This window comes from Tamandua tetradactyla, chromosome 5 (genome assembly GCF_023851605.1).
Source record: "Tamandua tetradactyla isolate mTamTet1 chromosome 5, mTamTet1.pri, whole genome shotgun sequence".
Classification (NCBI taxonomy): Eukaryota; Metazoa; Chordata; class Mammalia; order Pilosa; family Myrmecophagidae; genus Tamandua; species Tamandua tetradactyla.
In genome coordinates, this window is record NC_135331.1 from 175,287,359 (window position 1) to 175,310,504 (window position 23,146).

The following is a 23,146-nucleotide window of genomic DNA, read 5'->3' on the forward strand; positions in this document are numbered from 1 at the left end:
TAATATACTTTTTTTTTTGAACAGAGGATCCATAGTGTGCAGGGTAAAGTTGGACCTGAGTTTGAAATCCATCCTTCCACTTAACTGGTGGACTTGTGGGCCAATAAACTAGCTCCCTATTCTGAGAGAAATAGTTTCTTTTCCCAGTATTTTTGTGAATACAAAATTAAGTGAGGAATTACTTGAAGTGCCTGACTCATAGTAAGTGATCACTACAGTTGAGTTGTTATTTTCTTGTTACCTTTAATTTCTAAAAATAGTCTTGGGTCAAAAACAATTAAAAACTATTTATAGATAACATCATATTTCCTCAGATGGCGTGCATAATGCAGGTAATTGCCATGCTGTATTCCGCCAAAATCCAGCCTTACCAAACCACTTACTGTTTCCCACAGCACTTCATAGTTTATCCTGCCTCAGCTGATCCAGCTGAAAGATCTTGACCTATCTCCACCTTCTAAGCCTCATCTTCTTTATTAGCTACCAGGACCTATTTATTCTGCAAACTCCGGCTCAAGGGCTACCCCTCCCCCAAGGCTTTTCCAGACACAGCATCTTTTCCTACATAATTCTATAATTGACCCCTCTTCTTCTCAGTGGCCTTACTTTAGCTTATCACCCTATTACATTCAATGGACTTGTTGATTCATACCCTACCAAACTATAATATTCCTCAGACTAGAAAACATCCATTTTTTTCTTTTGTCCCTAGCATAATACTTGAGCCATAGTAGGTGTTCCATAAGTGAATGTTGAATGAATTAATAAGTGTAAATGTGAATGATTTGCTTGTCACCAAAGTTATGGTTTTGCTATTTTAATTTTCTAAATTACTTGTGAAGTTTGCTATTTTACAACAAATACAAGTCACAAAATCAAGTAAATATGTATTTTCTGCTGTGACTTAGAAGAGCATTATTTACAGAAGGGTTTTGAGAACAGGAGTTACTAATAGATATTGCTCCAAAAGACCATTTATAATCCACTTATCAGAGACTTGGAATATACTTTCTGTAAACAAGACATACTGCTCAACTGTTAGTCATGATGATGATTATTACCATAATAATAATCAGATTCCAAACGTGTATTTACAAAATATTTGTTTAAATTATAATATATAACTTGAGGGCTTGGCCTTTTCTGGAGACCCAGAATAGAGCAATTGAACTGGTTCAGGAAGGAAAGCAAGAAGACTGACTTGATTTTGCTGAGTTCTCCCTTATGTATCTCCTTACCCTTCTCCTCTTCTCTGCTATTTCCATTCTGCTTTGGAGTTTAAAGATTATTCCAGAACTCTAAGGTTTCTAAGGCTCTCCTCCTATGGCAGGAGGAGTGAGGCTGTGCTGGGCATTGGGATACAGTGAGGGGCCTGGGGATAACCATTTGTATGAATGTGTAATTTCTGAGTTTGGGTTTTGAATCCAAGGATAAGGGCATTTTCTGGTCGACCTTACTCAGTGGTGGGATTATGTGGATGGCGAGCCAGCCAGATGAAGGCTGCAGCATCCAAAAGGGAAGGGTGTTGTGGAAAGACTGTGAGGAGGAACGAGAGCTGGGTTCTTGCCCTAACTCAGCCACTTTCCTCCACACTCTATATGAATTTGAATGAATCTTGGGTTTCAGTTTTTTCCCTCTGTACATTAAAGTAGTTAAACAGGTTGAGCATTTCATAAACTTTTGTAAATTTCTGAGCTCTTTCCTAACTAATACAGTTCTGTGATTCCCTCATAGAAGTTCTGAAAGTTATCTTTCTATTTTTATATAATGTTTAAGTAATTTAATTTAAAAAATATATCAGTGAGTATATTATGAAAGATGTAAAGTTAATTTTAGTATAATACTTAGTAATATTGATACTTTATAATTGTTTTCTTTTTCTCTATATAACAGGTGATATGGACTGTTTAATTACATATGAAAAATGGTTTCTTGAGAAATTTTTAGGTGTTTTTATTATATTTCTCTGTGTTGAAGCATCAAAAATAGTCTAAACTGTTTTCACACCTGGATGTTTGTAGTTCTTGAATTTTGACCTTTAGGCAAATCTACTTACTTATTTTTATAATGTTCCTGTTTGGTTCTAAATGATGAGATAAGATAGAACATTTCAGCCTGCTTTTCCAAATATTCTTCCACAAATTCCACTTTGCAGATATAGATAGCTACTTAGCATAAAATAATTTTTATGTATTTCCCCCTGACTTATTTTTTCTGAAGTGCCAAAGACAGCTAGATTTGTTAAACAAGAAATTTGATCAGATGAATGCAATTCACAGATATAATAAAGTCCTTTTTGGGGTGAACTTGTAGAATAAGTTGTGTTCTTCCACAATTTGTTATATTTCAAAATTTGGAGTCCTCATATCTTTTATCAGTCATCCATTACAGGCATAAATGAAGCATAATGTGCCAAAAATTATAGCTAGACAAAACTGTATGTGTCAAAACCGCATCACCTGGCACAGTGTTTATCTGAGGGATAAAATTCCAGCGCCACCACGTTGGAGTCTTTTTATCACTACTCACCTGGAAGGCACATCAAGGCCCTTAAAACACTGTTCTAAAGAAATATGTGGTAGTTTGAAGTTGTGTGTACCCCTAAAAGGCATTGTTCCCTTACTCCATTCCTTTGGGTGTAGACCTATTGTGGGCAGAACCCTTTGATTAGGTCATTTCGGTTGAGATATGACCCACCTCGTTCAAGGTAGGTCTTAAACCTCTTAGTGGAGAGCTGTATAAGAGGGTCAGACAGAGAGAAGGACAGATAAAAAACCCAGAGAAGTTTAGAAAAAAAGTTCCATAGAAGCTAAGAGAGAATCCACAGAGAACAGAGAGGAAGCCACTGAAGCCAAAAGCTGAAAACAATGAAACCCAGGACACTGGCCATGTACCCTCCATGTGACAGAGGTGTCCCGAATGCCAAGAGCCAGTCTTTAGAGTCCAGGTCTCATCCTGCTGAAGCCTTAATTGGGACATTTTTACAGCCTAAGAACTGTAAATTGTAAGTTAATAAATCCCCGTTGTAAAAGCCAACCCATTTCTGGTATATTGTATTTTGGCAGCTTTAGAAAACCAAAAGGGGATACAAAATGTGAAACTAAAAAAAATATATGATTAAAATACTAAGACGCAATTAGTGCATTTGCCTTTAATGACCTGAATCTGAAATATCTTTCCTAAGCTGGGGTGGTGTTTGGATGATGTGATTAAGAAGTAATGAAAACACTGATGGTTTCTTCCAGCTGTGTGATCTTTGAACCACAGAAAAGTATGTTCCGTTGATGTGGTGTTAGGAGATAAGCAGTCTGTCAGTCCACTTTAGAGCAGTGAGGTTTGTTCAGTGCAGGTTCCAGCTGAACAGCTGTGTCAGGAAAGATGCAGGACATGAAGAGCTGTGGACTTAACGGTAAAAGTTTGACACAGGCCAGAGAATCCTTGATCTCCTCTTTTCTTAGAAACATTGTTTTTGTTTGTTGTTTTATGAACCTTTTATTTTAGAATAAGTTTAGATCTAGAGAAAATTGGCAGAGATAATATGGAGTGTTGTCATATACCCCTCACTCAATTTTCCCTAATGTTAACATCTTATATTACTTTGGCACATTTGTTAAAACTAAGAAACCAACATGTATACATTGCTATTAACTGACTCCAGGCCTCATATGGATTTCACCAGTTTTTGCACTCCATTTTCTGTTCCAGGATCCCATCCAGGAGGCCACATTGCATTTAGTCTGTTCTGGCCTATGACAGTTTCTCAGTCTTTCCCTGTTTCCCATGACCTGAGCAGTCTTGAGGAGCATTCACCAAGTATTTTGTAAACTGCCCCTCCATTTGGGTTTATCTGATTTACTTCCTAACTAAACTGGGGTTATGGGTTTGGGGGAGACTCCCACAGAGGTGACCGCCCATCCTCATCACATCATCTAGGGGATACATGCTGTCCACATCGTATCCTGGTGACATTAGCCATGATCTCCTGACCAATATGGCCTTGGCCATATTTCCCCTTTACATAATCTAGTCTCTGGAAGAGAATCACTAAGTCCAACCCACCCTTAGGATTGGACAACAGAATTAAACTCCACCTCCTAGAATTGGGGGGGAGGGGAGAGTGTTAGGTCTCAGAAAGAAAATTCTAAGAGCAAAAGGATCTCTCGATGCACAGCCCCCCTCAGCCCCACTCCTCAGCATCCTTGGCAGGTCCGAGGATCTAGATATAAACCTGTTACAAGGCCCCATCCAATCAGGAAACAGCACACCACCTAGTGGGTGCGCTTCCCTCCCAGGGTCACTATACCTTGAAAACACAGCTCCCAGAACAAAGAACCAGAGCCATTTTCTCTTTCTTCCTGCTGGTTCCTCAGGCAGAAGCCAATTTCAAGCTCCTACCTGCTTTCTCCCTTTTGCTCACCCACCTACCTCCTCCCTGCTTTATTCCTTCAATAAATCTGTTAATCTTTAACTTTCTGTCTCCTGTGGAATCCTTAATGACTCCATACTAACAGGGGAGGTGCTATTTATATTATTTGGAATTTTGTAGGAAATATCACAGACCTACTGTTTTGACCCCACTCTCAGGACTGTTTTCCAGTGTTAATTCTTTCCCTCTTTCCAAAGACAAAACATGATATGCATGTTCAGTGAAATATCCAACTCAAATGATCCTGTGGCCCCTTTTTCCACAACTCCTCTGGGCCCTGTGGGCTAGAGGATTTACTGTTCCTTCTCTAGTGGTGTGTTTTTTTTTCTAAATGAGAGAAGAGTCCAGAGAAGTGGATGGGGCTCTGGGTCTCGCCTCCTCTCCTCACAGCCTCCACCCCCACGGTGCCACTAGTTCCTGCCTGCACACCTGCCCCCCGCCCCCACTGGGGGCTCCCTCAGGTCTCCTGTCCTTCCTCCAGTCTTGTCATGAGAACCCAGAGAAGGCCCATCGCGAGTGGGTGCCAGGTCCTCTTTTGTCAGAGAGGCTCAGCTATTTCTGACTGGCGTAGAAGCTTCTGGCCACCTTTTGGCAGTTCTTTAAAGATTTAGCTGATTTCTTCTTACCGGCTTCTATTGTGACTGATGCTTCTCCACTGTTCTGTCACAGGGGAGCCAGTTCCCATGCCCCGTATCCACCCTTTGGTTATTTATTTTCTTAAAATTCCTCCCTTAGCAGCAAGGATTGTCTTGGCATGTGGGGCCTCTACAGATTTAAATCCACCAAGTGAGCAGGCCCACGGATACACCAGAAGTCTGTCTGGTTTCTCCTTGTCTGATGGCCTGTCCTCTCCTAGGGTCTTGTTTTGCTGCTGTGCTGACTCCCAGCTCATCAGCTGGTCAGAATGGGAAAGCAGCCTAGCCTCTTCTGTTTAATTCATTTAGATTTCTTTGTGTTCACAGCTCTTCTGTGGCTTTAAAGAAGTCTGTGTTTTTCTGGAGCTCTGTTGTAGTCTCAGCAGGAGAGCAGGTCTTCCACGTCCTCTGCATCCAGACCAGAAGCCAAACTTCTTGCTGATTTTCAGCAGCTCCATATTCTTACTGCCTAAAGTTTGCCACTAAATCACGATATTCATTTGCAGAGTGTGTGAATCTTAGAAAATTTCTCCTCATTGTTTATGGTGAAGCATAGAATTAGTTTTCCTACTAAAATTGGATAGGAGCTCTCTAACAAATGAACTTTGCAGGATTAACAGCATTTTGAGGGAGAGTGAGAATTTTACAGACTTAAATGCAGTAGCCTTGGTGAAAGAGGGAAGTTTATTCCCTCTCATGAATGCTAGTTTTTTCAACCTCCCTGCAGTCTCTGCCTCTGTATTTTACTGATTATCCACTTCTCTCAGATGTGTGGTAAGGAAAATTAATCTATTATGCTCTACTTATTCTAAGACATTATTTTGAGTTTTTGCTTTCTTTTTTTAAGCTAAAGTAATACATAGGAGGTAGGTTGTTTTGTTTGCTTTGTTTTTTGTTTGTTTGTTTTGTTTTGTTTTTTGTTTCCTTTATGCCTGGTCACATTCCATTATTTTTCCACATGAGTATCCCGTTATTGCAGCAACATTTGTTGAATTTTTTGTTTTGTTTTGTTTTGTTTCTTTGTTTTTGCTTGTTTGTTTGTTTTTTGGGGTGGGGGGTAGCACATGGACTGGGAATCAGACTCGGCTCTCCTGCATAGCAGGCAAGAATTCTACCACTGAACTACCCTTGCATCCCCTTGCTTTGTTTTTTTAAGGCAGATTTTTTTTTAAGCTTTATTTTTATGTTTCAACCTTGGAAGTTGACAAACATAGCTTTACTTTCATTCCTCTTTGGGGATTCTAGGCTCCTCTTAGGTCTATACTAAATATTGTCAGGTGTAGCTATCAGATGCATATGGATGCAGGTTCTCCATAAAGTAAACCTTTAACAAAGGTTCAAAATAGTATCAATCCATTTCTCAAGCATATTAATATTTTCAAAACATCTTACTATTGTTTAGCGTTTCCTTTTGGAATTATATATGTAATTACAAGTATAGAAAAGTGATATCTCCTTTGGAGGGGAAATTTGGTATAGCAAAGAATTATAAATGTAATTTAATTCATGTAACAAAATTAAGATGTGTGATATACTTTGAACAAGATGCATTCCAAACTAGATTTTTTGGCCCCAAATTTGATTTTTGAAATGAATATGTAATCAAAACAAAACTGGGGGTGGTGCAACAGTGGCTCAGTGGCAGAATTCTCGCCTGCCATGCCAGAGACCTGGGTTTGAGTCCCAGTGCCTGCCTATGCAAAAAAGAAAAAAGAAGAAAGAAAAAGAAAACAGAACTGGAATTATTAAAGATTTAACGTGGTTACTTGAAACAGAGTTTTATTTTTGGTAATGTTTTGGCATTTTAAATAAGAACATGTATTTAGGAATAGATTCCTTTATATTTCAGTATTCTTATTTTGCTTTATTTATTTCTGAAAATCCTTTTAAGGGTCTATGATTGACATTGCTACCGGAAAATGCTGTAGATGGTTAGTAAATATGCTTTGGGATTAGTGATATTTTAAATATTTATAGTAGCAAAGGTATATTAGCTGTCGTGCATATTAAACTTTGAGAAAGGGGAAATGTAGACACAGAAAGTAAAATGGAGAATGAGGATAAGATTGTCACAATTGATTTAGAAGCAGGGAGTAATCAAGATCTTGCCTTTCTGTTTTGTTCATCTGTTTTGTGTCCTTACATGACCTTTGGAGACACTAATTACATGTAATGTTATCATCACTAATGTGATAAATGGGGTATTCCAGATATTTTGCAGAAAAGAATATCTTCATAATGTGACATTCTAGCCAGTAAGAGCTTAAAATATAAGAAATACAATGTTGGCAGCTGAGTACATGGCTTACAGACAGCAGAAGAAAAACATGCACACCTTTTTCTGAAAAAAAGGTGAAATTATATAGGTAACTAGGTACACCAAAAAGAATTTACAGAGATTCTGGTAAAATGAGGCACGGCATTTTTTTTTTCTTACATGGGGAAGTCAGGAGTCAGAATATCAGACAACACCCTTCACTAGCTCATCTTTGGAATTTATATTTTGATGAGAATGAGTTAAAACGATTCCTTTCTTCTCTTGAATGCACTTTTTTTTTGATATGCATATGGTGGGGGTCACATTTCATTCTTTTTCCATGTGACTATCCCATTGTTGCAGCACCGTTTGTTGATTTTTGTGGGGGGAGGTGGGGAAAAGTGCACGGGTTGGGAATCAAACCTGGGTCTCCCACATGGAAGGCGAGAACTCTACCACTGCACCCCCTATGAGTGAGCTTTTTGTTCACTCCTTTTGACTGGCAGTTGTGCTTCCGTAACCACCCCCACCCCCACCCCCCTGCTTTCTTTATTTCTGTAAACTTTCATCTTTTACTTTCCTGGAATGAAAACATCAAAATCTTTCTTGAATATGGTAGGTTCTGTGTGTATGTGTATGTGCTTGTGTACATATGTTTAATTTGTTTGATAAAGTTAAAAAAGACATTGCAAGATACATTTTAGAAATTCTAGAGATGACTCCCCCTCCTTCCCCACCAAAAGCTTTTTTTGTCTTATTAAAGATCACTTCCCCTGGGAATGGCAGAAGTTCAATTCATGAGCCATTTGTATCACTTGAGAAAAGTAAGAAATCCTAGTCTGCCTTCACTGGCTACTTTTCTGATTGGCTGCACTGGTCTTAATGTTTTTTACCTCCCTGTCAACCCATAAATGGTAGATTCTCTGAAGTATAAAATTGCTGACACTTTCTAGGACTTTTCACTTTAAATAATAATACAAAAACTGGAATAGTGAAACCTCGTTTATATAACATACAGATTTTCTTCAACAAATAGTTTAATTCAGAACCTTAACCAACTTTTTTCTACATTTGTTCTCAGTTATCTTTCAACTTTTTTCTTTATTTATTCTCAATTATCTTTCAAAATATTGGTACATTTAAAAGAAATTCCATATATAAGAAATGTCTATCAAAGAGTCAAGTGCTAGAAAAAGTCATTAATCTTTCTGAAGCAACTAGGTAACAAACCGATAGAAAGTAGTACATACTACTTTTTGTATTATTTTAACTTTTTCATATATTCCCTTTTTTTTTTTTTTTCCATAAAAGGAAGGCCTGGGTGCACGGGTAGTTCAGTGGTAGAATACTTGCCTTTCACGCAGGAAACCCAGGTTCGATTCCTGGACTGTACACCAAAAAACATAAAGGAAGGCCAACAAAGTCTAAACTGTTTATTTCACAAATGTTATTTCTGATTCGCTCCTTGCTGCCATAATTAAAAAATCTTCAGAGTCCACAAATACAACATTCAGACTTCCTATATCTAAAGAAAAGGGCCCCAGAGGTGGGAGAGATCTCGACCCAGGCTGTTTTCTGTGATAAAGGGGGTGGAAATTTCTCTGCAAGTCTGTGTCAATTTTCAAAATTAATTGAAATGCCTTTAAGCTTTCCATAATCTCCAAACTGTTTTCTATAGCATTTAATCTAATACAGAAGAACACTCTTCTCCCATATACACAACTCCATTGCTGGGAGAGGAAGCAGGTAGTTCCAAGGCACCAACCATACTCTTTATTCAGCCTAACATGGATTTCTAATTCAGTTTAATGGCAAGGACACGTGCAAAACTGTGATGTGTCCCGACGCTATCTCAATGTGAGCAGGGCTAGATTTTCATGAATGGGAGCATTTCCCATGATACAGGTGAATTAAGCTCTATAAAAGCAAATAAATAAAGGTGCTCCTGCATTATAAGTAGTATAAGAGCTGCTTCCAAGACACCAGGGATGCCCACATCCCATGCCCTACCCAGATATGGCCAATACCTCATGTATAACTAGCTACATGGTACATGGGGTAGGAATTTTTTTTAATTCTCACCACCATCAAACACTGTATTTACACACATATGCATATTCATTTTTAGGAAAGTGTTTTCACCCTACGACTACAGGATCCTAGAATCCAGCCATCCCCTGGCTCAGAGACAATGTCTATTAACCGTGTAGATCTAGCCTGTTGATATGCCATATAAAGCTCCTATCTTGTTTCACAAACTGAAGGTCAGGGGCAATATAAGATGGTAATCAGAGGAGATTTGTTGTTGTCTTAAGTCCAGTCTATTCAGCACCATTCTTAAGTCCAGGGACTGGGACAGGTTCAGTGAACACAATATGGTAGATGATCTGATGGGCCTAGCCCACTGTGCTAAGGAGGGAGTGCTTGAGAGGGGAACAAGTAGCATCTCTCACAAAGTCTGTGGGCTTGGCTTCTAGAAAGCTCTGAAGGAGTTTAGCACAGCAAGTGAGCAGTCTTCACTGATAGAGGCCAAGAAGGGAATACTGTGTGGGGAGAACATAAGCTCAGTGACATATGAGAGTGCATAGTTGAGCTGAGGTCATGGCTTGCACTTTTGGTGCCCACAAGGGAGACAGTCGCATTCTTATCACCAAAGACAAAGGATTCACTTTGCTGAGGATGCCAAGCCGGTGAGGTAGGAAGGGAGGCAGAGGTAGTGCAGCCCATCTGTGATGCTGGCTTGGGACAGTGGGTTCCCCAGGGTAAAATTCTACTGTCCTCACTGCATGAAAGAAACACAGAGTCCTTGTGAGGAGAGATGGCAGTCAACACAGGTGACCTGCCCAGAGGGAGGGTGGTATGAGTTCAGAACCCTCTGTTGAACAAGGTCCCAAACCTTAATGCAGAAGTCTTTGCTACCACTGACAACTTGTGTGCCAGAGCTCAGGACACTGACTGTAGATATGATGTCCTCATGCTCATACTCACAGAACTTGCTGACAATGACTATCTCATTCTTATCTAGCTCCCACAATTCAACAGCATCTGAATCTGAAGCCACTAGGATACCTCTGTCCCCAACCCAAGTGAGGTCAGCCTTCCAGCCTCTGTCTGGACTCTAGCAGAAGTCCCCAGGAGCCATCACTGGGGAGCAGCACAAGGGTTCTTGAAAAGCCATAGAGAACCAGCCCAGCAGCGGCCACTCAGCCTTGAGGCCCTGAGCAGGGACCTCCCATCGGACAGTACTGCGCAGCCTCCAACTGCCACTCTATCCAGGCAGGTGCATTAGGGGGAAGATTCCACTTGCAGACCACCAGGGGCCCCAAGGGGAGGCAGCATCTCCTTCCTCATCTCCACAGTTCCCCCAAAATTTTCCCTTTTAAAAGGCCTTTTTCCTCCCCATGTATTTTAGTTTCCTTGGCTTCTCAAGCAAAAATCATTCAATGGGTTGGCTTAAGCCATGGGAATCTATCATTTGTTTTGAGCCTAAGAGAAATTACAAATCAAGGCATCATCAAGGTGATGTTTTTTCCTAAGAAACTGGCATTCTGTGGCTGGTTGCTGGTGATCCTTAGTTCTGGGCTCTTTTGTCACATGACAGTACACACGGTGGCCTTTCCCTTCTCTTCTGGTTCTGTTGCTATTCAGCTTCTGGCTGCTTCCTCTGTGGCCTTCTCTCTCTGAGTTTCATTTGACTTATAAAAGACTCCAGCAATAGGATTAAGACCCATCCTGATTGAAGGGGGCCACACCTTAACTGAACTAACCTCATCAAGAAGTCCTACTTACAATGAGTTCATGCCTACAGGAATGGATTAAGGTTAAGAACTTGTTTTTCTAAGGTATATATAGTTCCAAACCACCACATTTCATCATCCAGACCCCAAAAAGACATGTTCTTTTCATAAGCAAAACATATTCATTCCATCACAGTGTCTCAAAAGCTGTAAGCCATTTCAGAAACAGTGCTAAGCACAAAGTCTCATCAGAATTGATCTATCCTGGGGCACAATTTCCCTCTGTCTGTGAAACCTAGAGAACAAGTTATTTGCTTCCCATGTGCAATGGAGGGACAGGCAGAAGATAAACATTCCTATTCCCATAGGAAGAAATTGGAAGGAAAATGAGTCATGGGTCCCAAACAATTCTGAAACCTAGCAGGACTAATTCCAATAGATTTCAGATACTGAGAGTCATCTATGTATTGGTGTTTTGTCCTCCAGAATGGATTTCATGCAGCCCCACCCTTTCCAAGGATTTGTGCAATGGCTGTGCTCTCCCCAAACACCACTGTGAAGGCCCCAACCTCTCCAGGCATTGGGTTGGTGGCCACAATTTACACAAAGCCCAGACATAGGCCCACCCTTTCCAAGCATTAGGGTGGCAATCAGGCTCTTCATGAACACCAGGGCATAAGCCCTACCATCTCCAAGCATTGGAGTGTCAGCGTTCTCCCAAAACAACTCAGTGGAAGGCCTGCCCCCTCCAGTTGCAGGGGTGGATCTGCCCTTTCCACATACATGGGTGTGTCTGCTCTCTTGGCTGGAGGAGATCTCTTCAGCTTCTTAAGTTCCACCCTTGAACTCATTATTCCTTAAGTTTGTCCTTTTTCTGACCCTCTCAGTCCAAGCTGATGGTGGTTTCACTCATACAAATTTCATAAAAACCTTGGCAGATTTACTCTCACTGCTGATGAATGTAAAACGGTACAGCCTCTGTGGAAGGCAGTTTGGTGATTCTTCAGAAAGCTAAGTATAGAGTTGCCTTATGACCTGGCAATCCCACTACTTGGTATACACCCCGAAGATCTGAAAACAGGGGCAAACACTTGCAGACCAATGTTCATAGTGGCATTATTCACAATTGCCAAATGATGGAAACAAACCAAGTGTCCATCAACAGATGAATGGATAAATGAACTGTGGTATATGCATACCATGGAATATTATTGAACAGTAAGAAGGAGTGAAGTCCTGAAGCACGGAACAAGATGGATGAACCTTTATGACATTGTCGGTGAAATAAGTCAGACAGAAAAAGATGAATGTTGTATAATCTCACTAATATGAACTAATTATATGTAAATGCATAGACATAAATCTAGGATATAGCTTCAGAAGAGAAAATAAGGCTAGAGAATGGTGAGAAGGTGTTTAATATGTGCAGAATTTTTACCTAGGTTGAACTTAATCATTTGGCAATGGGTAGAGGTGATAGTAGCACATTGTGAGTATAATTGAAGTGCTGAATTATGGGTGAGTATGGTAGAAAGGGGAAATTTAGAGTCATGTATGTCACTAGAGTGAAAGCATGGAGATGTATAACAGTGAATCTTGTGGTGGATGATGACTGTGATTAACAGTACGAATATAAAAAAGTTCTTTCATGACTAGAACGAATGTACAGCATTATTGCAAGGAGACAATAATAGAGGGATATATGAGAAAAAAATGCTACTATTGCAAACAATGGACTATAGTTAACAGTAATATCAATATTCTTTCATCAACAGTAACAAATACATTACATCAATACTAGGAGTCAATAATAAGGGTATGGGATGTTTAAGTTTTCTTTTTCATTTTTACTTCTCTTTATTAAGTGATGAAAATGTTCTAAAATTGATTTTGGTGGTGACTGCAAAACTATGTGATGATAAAGTAAGCCACTGATTGTACACTTTAGATGGATTGAACGGTATGACTATATCTCAATAAAATTGCATTTAAAAAAATACTGTATCAGATTTGTGTGTAGTACAGAGAGATCCAAGCCATCAGATAGAAGGACTTTCCATAGATCCTTTCTGAATAACTGCATTTCCAATCCTGACTTCCTCTGAAATGGCTGGCAGCATCCATTATCAGTTAAAACCTCTCATGGAGCCCTTTTATCCAAGGAGTTGCTTTTTGGAGCTGAGAGGTCCTTGATAGACCACTTCTGGCCCTCGTCTCAGAACACACTATCTGGATAGGCTCAGAGTTTAGTTTCTGGTTTCCTTGTGTCCAGGAGTTTCCTCTCTTAATTCAATATAAACTGCAAGGAGAAACCAATCTGCACTTTGCATTTTAGCTTGAAAATCTCCTCAAATAAATATCCAATGTATATTGTTCATCCTGGTCCTCAGAAATCAAATAGATTCTAGACCTTACAGTATTAGATGAATATATGACACTTGGCTGGGCTTAGGTTCCTGCCTTGTCTGATTTGTGTTCTTTTTCTATGTGAAAATGCAGGTCTGCCGCCCTCAAAACCTAACAGTATTTGATGAAAACCTTCAGATAATCTGTAATTTGCCCCCTTCCGATAGTCATACTAACATAATTATTGGAATTTCTGGTTTAGGAGTCCAGAGTCAGATTAAATTAATAGGTAATGACCACCTACTGTGTGCCACCACCCTCTGCTTCTCAAACTGAACAGATATATCCCTTGGATGACAGTGTGTGGAAAGGTAAAAAAGTATGTCCCTCGTACCAGTCAAGACATGGTGCTGACCTGCCATAACCTGATTTCCCCAAATTCTTATAACTAATCATATATATATACATAATTTTATATCCACCTTTCAGATTTTCCTTGTGAGGCCATATATGAAGTAGTTTAGAGTACAGCCTCTGTATCGAACTGCTTGGTTTCAAATCTTGGCTCTGTCATTTAGTAGCTCTATGATTTTAAATAAATGATAAAACTTAAAAAATAAATAAATAAATAAATAAATACCCAAGCCTGCCACTTTAAAATTCTGCCTTCTATCCAACATTAGAACTCAATTTTGCCAAGTTCTCTGCCACTTTAAAACAAGGGTTGCTTTTTCTCCAGTTTCCAATAACATCTCCCTCACTTTTTCTAAGGCCTCATCAGAAGTATGTTCAGCGTCCATATTGCTACCAACAGTTTCTTCAAAGCAATCAAGGCCCTTTCTATCAATTCTTCTACCTTATGCCCATTATCTAATTCCAAAGCAATTTCCACATTTTTTTTTTTTTTTCGTATTTGTAATAGCAGCACCCTACTCTCCTGATACCGAAATCTGTTTTGGTTTCCTTGGTTGCTCAAGCACATACTGTGTAATGCGCTGTGTTAAACAATGGGAAGTTATTTGCGCACAGTTTTGAGATGGGAAAAAAAAAAAATTGAAATCAAGGCATCGTCAAGGCAATGCTCTCTTCCCGATGAGTGGCCTTCTGGGACTGGCTGCTGGTGATCCTTGATTCTGGGCTCCTCCATCACATGGCAAATAACAGGGTGGCCTCTCCTGGCCTCTCTCTTCCCTTCTGGTACTGTTGGTGTTCAGCATCTGACTGCTTCCTCTGCAGCCATCTCTCTCTGAGTCTCGTTCCGCTTATAAAAGGCTCCAGGAATGGGGTTACGAGCCGCCCTGATTCAGTGGGCCACACCGCGACTGAAGCAGCCTCATCGTTGACTTCAAGTGCATTCCCACCCGCAGAAATGGTCTCGGTTAAGAATGTGTTTTACTAAGGTACATGCAGCTCCAAACCACCGCGTCATGTAATTCCAGAAAGCTTATGGGAACTTGAGATACAATTGTAGTACAGTGTCTCATCTTACTGAATTGGGTACTGGAGTGCATGTCTGCCTAGGAAATTACCCATAGTACCACAACTAAAATCTAAGGTCCCTCTTGGTAGTGCAGTTTTTGCTGTAAGAGAGCATATGGAGTAGTTTTAATATATGTATTCAATCTTGTCTCACAGGATGAGTTCATGCATACAGTTATAAAAATGAAGTCTTTTGTCAGATGACTTTTCCATTTCCAAAAAATCCTCAAGAATTAACCTTAGTCTCATAACAAAATAACTTTGTTATTTCCTTTTTTTTTTTTAGGGCATTCATGACATACTTTTCAATTAACTGTATTTTTATTCAGAATGTAGGTGTCAGACCTTAAGGGGAAAGAACACAATATATCTAAAAGCAGATATCTGTGTAAAAACCAGACTTTTTATTTCTGTGATGGAAGCATCACTCTCTAAATATTAGAAATGGCTTCCATTTGTTTCATTGTAAAGTAGCTTAAAAATATAGAGATATTAGGTTCTTAAGCCCTTTCTGTAACTTCTTAAAATTGCCATAGTCAAGGATGTTTACTATATTTTGGTATTATAATGTTAAGAAAATATACATATAAAATAAAATAATTGTAATCAAAGGCCATGCTACTTCTCAGTACCCTGCCAGGATTTACCTTTCATTAAGAAATGTAAAGTTTGAAGTCTTTGATATTCTCCTGAGATTGCCTTTATCTAGAAAGTTCTACGATCACATTAAAATCTACTTTTCAAAATACCATGAGTTGCAGTCAAGCCCTGTGTTTTCTAGTGCCCTTAAAAGGCCTTTCTCGATTCAAAGAAGGGATGGAATCCACAAATATCTCGATATTTTATCTATAAACATAAGAATCCTAAAATTGTATGGTCAAAATCTTGGCCGTTTTAATTAAGAGAGATTACTGCAGTGAAACAGAAAGCTAACCCACTTCCAGTCTTTGGTTGGTAAAGCAAGCATAACTGGGGTGAGCTGCTAGGAGCAAGCCTAGGTACCAAGTGCTCTTAACTGTCCCCCTTCTGCCTAGGATTGAACTTTTTAAACCCAGTGCAAAGAGCTGTGGTATAGGTGAAAGCAGCTTCGCTGAACTGTCTAAAATTTTATACCACTTCTGGAAACAAAGAGCAGTTTCCATTTAATAATAAAAGTCCTTGACTGACCTCGAAAAATATGACTGTCCCAGAATGGCAAAATAAACAAGAGCAAAAACAAAATACAAAGCATTAATTGACTAAGGTGAGGACCACAATAAGCCTCCAACTCCCACCAATTTGCCATTTGAGTGTTTGCCTTATAAATTCACTTTCCTTAAGCAGTATTGCCTGGACCTGATTTGCATTTCCAGCTCTTTGGCTTCTTCTCTTTAGGGGTCTGGTGCACCCAGCCAGTGAGAAGTAGAAAGAAAAAGTTTCATAATCCTTAATGTCACCATTATATAAATGATTACTCTTTGCCTCAAAATAATCAAGGCAACTTAAAATGTTACAAAATCAAATAGGTTAATCCTGATTTTTCTTTTCTTTTTATTTATTTAACATAAGTGCAGATACTTAGCTTGAGGTAGTGAGGCTTGGAGGGTAGGGATAGCAATTTATTTCAGAAATAATATATAATAGGTATTCTAATGCAGGTGTGCTTCACTGTTAATGTCTCGAAATATACCACATATTAGTATTACATTAAAATGAAGAATTCTGACAAACTGCATCAGGGTGAAGAGGAGCTGCATGCTTATTCTGTCCGGATATTAATGCTTTTATTCAGATTTGATGGTTTAGCATTCACTCTTTTTCCTTTTTAAAAATTTGTATGCCAACATTAAGATGTTTTAATTATCTCTGAATCTATCAGTAGATTTTGAATACTGCCAAACTGCATTTGGCAATTTGATGATAGGAATCTAAATCAGCTTCAGTAATGATCTCAATAAGTACTAAAAGATTCTGGTTTGATTGAGACCTACCTCAGATGTCCGTGTTTTGTTCGAGACATACTCAGAATTATATAATGTATGCTTTATTCTCTCTCGTGGAAACACACAGGAATATGTACAAATACCAGTGTGATTCTTGATGTGATATGAAAGTCCTTCTTTTCCAAAAGGATTTGTTAGCCAGTGATCCCTCTGAACAAGTTCCCATTTGTCAAAATTTTAGAAAAATGTAGATAGAATGGACAAATCTAACTTCAGTTATATAAAATAGCAAGGAGTCAATTGGCAAAATAAGATCTTTTTTAAATTAGAAATTACCATCATATTTTGTATAATTGGGTTGAGTCTATTATAATCTAAGTAAAAGGAATTTACCCCAAAGGGATATATTTGTCTACTTTATTTTCAACATAATTATTAAGGACATATATTATTATATTATTCTCCTTAAAGAGATAGTCTTTAAATGTTCAAACTTTTTCATGTTGGAAGAGGCTGTCAATAATATGGGGATAATAGTATAGGGATAGTAATGTCAAAAATATGGGGACACGGACCTTTGGTGAAGCAGAGCCCAGCAGGCATTGCCGTGTGCTTCCTATGAGATAGTTAGCAAGACAGAAACCAGAGTTGTGTCCTAGAGATGCTAAAAGAAGGCCACAAACCTAAGTGTTTGTGCCAGAGGAAACCACCGGCATCAGAAGCTGGAAGCAAAGAACTGGGAACAAGGGCCAGCAAATGCTAGTCACATGCTTTCGCACGTGACAGACATCAGCCTTTCTTGAGTCAAAGTATCTTTCTCTGGGTGCCTTAGTTTAGACATTTCTATAGCTTTAGAACTGTAAACTTATAACTTAATAAATTCTTTTTTAAAAGCTTTCCATCTCTGGTATATTGTGTTCTGGCAGCATTTAGCAAACTAATACACAGCCTCAAAAGTATGAAAAGGAGTACTAGAATTGGTGCATCACAGTTTGTAACCACTAAAGAAATAATGGATCCAGGCAGTGATCATCAGTGGCTGTTAAAACTCTTAAGTGAAAGACTGACGCAGAACTTTATAACATGATGCAGCAGTCTGACAATACCAGCATCTACTGATCAGTCTTAACATCATCACACAAAAAAGGAACAATTAGATATACTGTGCCTCCTGATGCGATGGAATAGGAAGTACAAATACCACCTATAAAGTTTGCTTGCCAAAATCTCACATCAACATTGTATTAAACCTCTGTAATTACCACTTGGTTAGATGTAGCCAGAGTAACAGATGGAATAAGCAAAGTCCAGAATGAGGGAAATACTCTGGGAAAGTCTCATCAATGAATAAATGGCAAGGAAACTTAAAAATCATTTCAACCAAATGCAATTGGTGAATGCTGTGTGTATCTTCCTTCAAACAAACCAACTGTAAAAATAAACCATTTATGACATATGTGTTGACATTTTCAACATTGGCTTGTATAAGATGATATTAAAGAGTAATTGTTATATTTTTCAGATGTCATAAGGTTAAATATGAGTGCTTATCTTTTAGATATTCATACTAACATATTTATGTATGAAATTATACAGCACCATGACTTGACTGTAAGATAATCCAGCCAGAGAAGCAGAGATATATAAAAATATATTTAAAATAAAAAGATTGACTCTGCATTGATAATTGTAGATTCTGAGAGATGGGCATATGGCAATTCATTATACTGTCCTCTGTACTTTTGTATATGTCCAAAGATTTCCATAATAATGAAAAAATAGTTATAAATTTAGGAACATCATAAGGTAATTCAGAACACAGGGGTAAGGAAGACATTGTCTATGTTTTAGAACCTCACCTACTCTTTGAGTCCAAAGGAAGAAAGGTTTATTTTGTTCAGAATCTAAATTTTCTATAGCACATAATCTAACTCAACCTGTCTGGATAGCTCATTTAAACAATCGAAACACAGGGAGCCCAGAATAAAAATGAGGGCCTTTAATCCTGTATAGCTTAATGTAATGCCTGGATACATTCAGAATATGTTAAGTATATAATCAAAAAGTATTGATAAAGTCCCTTGAGGGACAGGAAAAAAATATATGAAACTATTAAACTTTACCACTGGAGAAACCCTTGATACTGTGTCAAACATTAGGACACCCAAATCAATAGGCCAAGCCCTTGAACTTGAGGCTTGCTCTTGTAAAGTTTATGTATGTAGCAGAGAAGCTTAGCCTACCTATAGATGTGTGCCTAAGAGTCGCCTCCAGAGGACCTCTTTTGTTTCTCAGATGTGGCCTCTCACTCTCTCTAAGCCCAGTTCTGCAACTGAAACCATTGCCCTCCTCACTATATGGGACATGACATCCAGGGCTGAAAGTCTCCCTGGCGGTGTAGGAGGTGACTCCCAGGGATGAGTCTGGCCCTGGCACCATGGGATGAACAATCCCATCATGACCAAAAAGGGGTAAAGAAGTATAACTAATAAAGTATCAGTGACTGAGAGAGTTCAAAAAGAGTCGACTGGTTACTCTGGAAGTCACTCTTATGCAAGCTTCAGTTAGACATTGCTACCTATTGTAACATGCCAAACCCCAACCAAAACCATTCTAGCCAATCCTAAAGAACACCTAGGGCATTATATAAGATTCTACAAAGGTTCCATGGACTAGGGTAACTTTCCAGAAACCTACAACCTTCAGATGGGTCCCTGGACCAGATAAGTCCTGAAACCTAGAGGGGCCAGCCCTTCCAGAACATCAGCTAGTTCCATCTCCCTATTATTGATATTATTATCCCCATATTATTGACATTATTATCCCCATGTTATTGACAGCACCTTCCAACATGAAAAAGTTAGAATAGGCATAGCCCAAATACCCCTATAAAGAGTGGAAGAAAGATCAAAGGTGATGGTGGAGTTAAACAGAGAATGTAGGGTTTAACAAACGAGTATGATTGCTAAATAATTATATTGGTATTTCTTTTGGGCTCCAATATCTTAGAGAAACTAGAAGTAAAAACCTAAAATTGTGGAAATGTAACCCATACCAAACTCTGAAATCTGTTCTACAACTAATCGTTGTGCTCTGCCTTGAAATTTATTGCTTTTTTGCGTGCATGTTATTTTTCACAAAAAAGAAGGAAAAGTGATGATAAAAAATATATATATATGTACATATTCCATCTAGCCTCTTTCTGCAAGATATCAGCACTTATTTTAAAATCACAGTAATTAAGGCACATATATCAGTGGACCAGAACAGAGATCCAGAAACAGACCCATGCACACGTAGGTGTTGTTTGATGACTAAGAAGTAAAACAGCACAGTGGGGAAAAGTTTGTCTTTTCAGTAAATGGTGCCAGGACAGTTGTGTATCCACATGGAAAACCATAAAATTTTATCCTCACCCCACAACATATACAAAAATCAATTCCACGTGGAGTATAAACCTAAATGTGAAAGGCAAACCAATAAAACTTCCTGAAGAGAATACGGGAGAGTATCTTCATGAACTTAAGATATTAAGAGATTTCTAAAATAGGATACAAAAAGTATCAATCTTTTTAAAAATTGGTGAATTTTACAAACATTAAAATTAAAAATCTTCATTTTAATTAACATTAAATTAATTCGTTATTGATTTAATGTTTAATTAATTACTTCATTATTGTAATTAATGTCACTGAAATACATATTTGAATGTGGTTAAAAGGTAAAATTTTGCATTGTATCTATGTTACTAGAATAAGATTTTTTTTAACCGATAGGGCTGTTAGATACAAACAGTAAGTCCTTAGTGAACATGGAATTATAGTTAATAGTACAGTTATAAAAATGTTCTTTTATCAATTGTAACAAATGTACTACACTAATGCAAGGTGTTAATAAGGTGGTATATAAGAACTCTGTTTTTTATGCATATTTTTCAGTACACCTACAATTAGAAAAAAGAAAAAAATAAGAAATGAAAAGGCACTGTACCAGCCAAGCACTTTCTGCAGGTTGGCTGCAGCCTGTGAACCTCAAATCTGTCTGCTCTTGGAATATGAGAAGATATTTGGAACACATAAAACCGCAAAAGTATAAAGTATAAAGAAGGTTTTAAAGTCAGTAACAAAAAAACAGCAACCCCATAGAATAATGAGCAAAAAACTTGACAGGCAGTTCACAAACAGGGAAATCTACATGGCCAATAAACATTTTTAAAATGTGCTTAATCTCATTAATAAACAGGAAAATGCTAATTAAAAATGTCAGTGTAATTCCAGTAGAGACCCATCAGAGTGGTGCACATTTGTCTGGTGATGTTGATGGCTGGTAAGAATGTGGAACAGTGGGAATCATCAAAACTGCTGCTCAGAGTATAAATTATTGATGCAGTTTTGAAAACTTTTGGGCATTATCCATAAAGTCAGAGATGAGTGTTCTCTATGATTCAGCCATTTCCATACCTTACATCTTCCATGTAAGATATTCCATGCATATCTTACAGAACGTTCTTAGTGGTACTTATAATAGCCCGAAATTGGAAACAACCTAAATTCCATCAACAGTGCAAAATGGTAAATTGTATATCATACAATGGAATCCAATGAAAATGAACAAATTGTAGCTATACCAACAATATGAATGAATCTTAAAAATAAAATGCTGTGAATGAAAAAGCGTGACACAAAAAGTCCATACTCTATGATCATCTATATAACAAATTTTAAGTAGGGTAAACTGGAAAACAGTGTTTACGGATGCATAATTAGGTAGGGAAATCAAAGAAGCAAGGATATGAGTGTCATATATGTTAGGACAGTAGTTACCTTTGGGGAGTGGTGGCGGAGGGCTTCTGGGATCTTGGAAAAGTTTTGTAAAGAGTCGTGTATAACCTCTGACAATATACAGGGCCCATTCCATCACTGATACCTTATTGTTTGCTTTTTCCATTTTTTGTTTTTTTTTTTTTTGAAATTAATAAAGCATCTGCATTATTTTAAGTATGGCCCAAATTGTAATTGGAATGGATAAATAAAACACTAAAATTGACTCACACATTAGAACTTCACAGTATTCAGAATACATCATAAATCCTAGAAGTTGGGCCTTGCATAGTCTCAATTTATAAGAGTCTTTACGTATTAGTCTGCTCACCATTACAATTGGTTTTCCCCAGGATTCATTAAATCACGTTGAAATGGGATGTTTAGGAATATCTTTCCTACTTGAATCTTGCTCTTTTTTTTTAGTTTGTTGCTCTTGAGAAATTATTTTAAGTATAAATACTCATAAAAGCTTTACCTCCGCACATGAACTAGAACTTTTTTCTCTGTTATACACCATTAGAATTATGTGATAGTTTGTATGTATATTTTCCCTCAACTTTGAGTACCAGTTAGCTCAGAGTCCAATTTGTGACCTAACTATAGTTGCAATATTGCTACATGTACTCACTTTTTCCCTAGTTTTTATATTTTGCTCTAATTTTCTCTGGTTATGACAGTTATTCTTCATTTTATTATTAAGTGTTTTGACCAAGTTGATTCAGATCCTTTTTGCCTTAGGAGGAGAACACATGAATGAATACCCAAACAAATAAATGAACGAATGTTGGAGCACATTGAGTTGTGTTTATGAGACTCTTGGCTCTTTATAGTACTTGTGGATGAAATAAAGTTCAAAAGTTTAAATGAGTTATGCAGACTGTTTTTCTCTCCTTTAAAAAAGGCACTTGCTTGTCAAATGAGAGCAAATATTTATAATTGGCTATGGTAAATTGTTCTGAGGGTGAAGAAAATGATTTTAATAAAACTGCATCCCAACTAGGAAATATGTAGATACAAAAATGTATTTATAGTGAGAAGGTAGAAAGAAAGCAAGTAATGGTAAACAGTTACTTAGTCTAGGGCTAGGTAAGTGCTTATTAGCATCCCTTCGAAGGAAGTATATAATTCATTTATTTTATGCTTTGTTATATATATGCATTTGCCTTCCAAAACTGATTTTAATGAAGAAATGAAATATATGTTGTTCTTTTAATAGTTTTCAGTTGTGGCAGGGTCAGCGTAAGCAGCATGATATAATGGAAACTGCATGGACTCTGTTTAAGTATGGGCAATTTATTTCATCCCTCTGATTCAGCCTCAGTTTTTTAATTTCTTGGTTTTTTTTTTTAAGCTTTTGCTTATGTGTGTAGCAATATTTGTCACACAGGATTACAGTGAATATTAAATTAGATAAGAGATATGAAGTGCCTGGCATAAGGGAACTGGTCAGTATATGTTCATTTTCTTCTCTTTTCATTGCCCCATTTTTAAACAATGGAAAGCTAGCTTCCCTGAAACAAA

At 37.9% G+C, this 23,146-nt stretch overlaps 1 long non-coding RNA gene and 1 pseudogene across 1 annotated transcript in view; one reads left to right on the top strand and one right to left on the bottom strand.

Annotated features, from left to right (window-relative positions):
- The window catches only part of LOC143682889 (uncharacterized), a 133,793-nt gene that overhangs the window by 62,655 nt on the left and 47,992 nt on the right, over positions 1-23,146 (top strand). The gene's annotated exons all lie outside the window — the stretch shown is intronic.
- On the bottom strand, positions 9,640-10,669 carry LOC143682888 (methylosome protein WDR77 pseudogene; annotated as a pseudogene).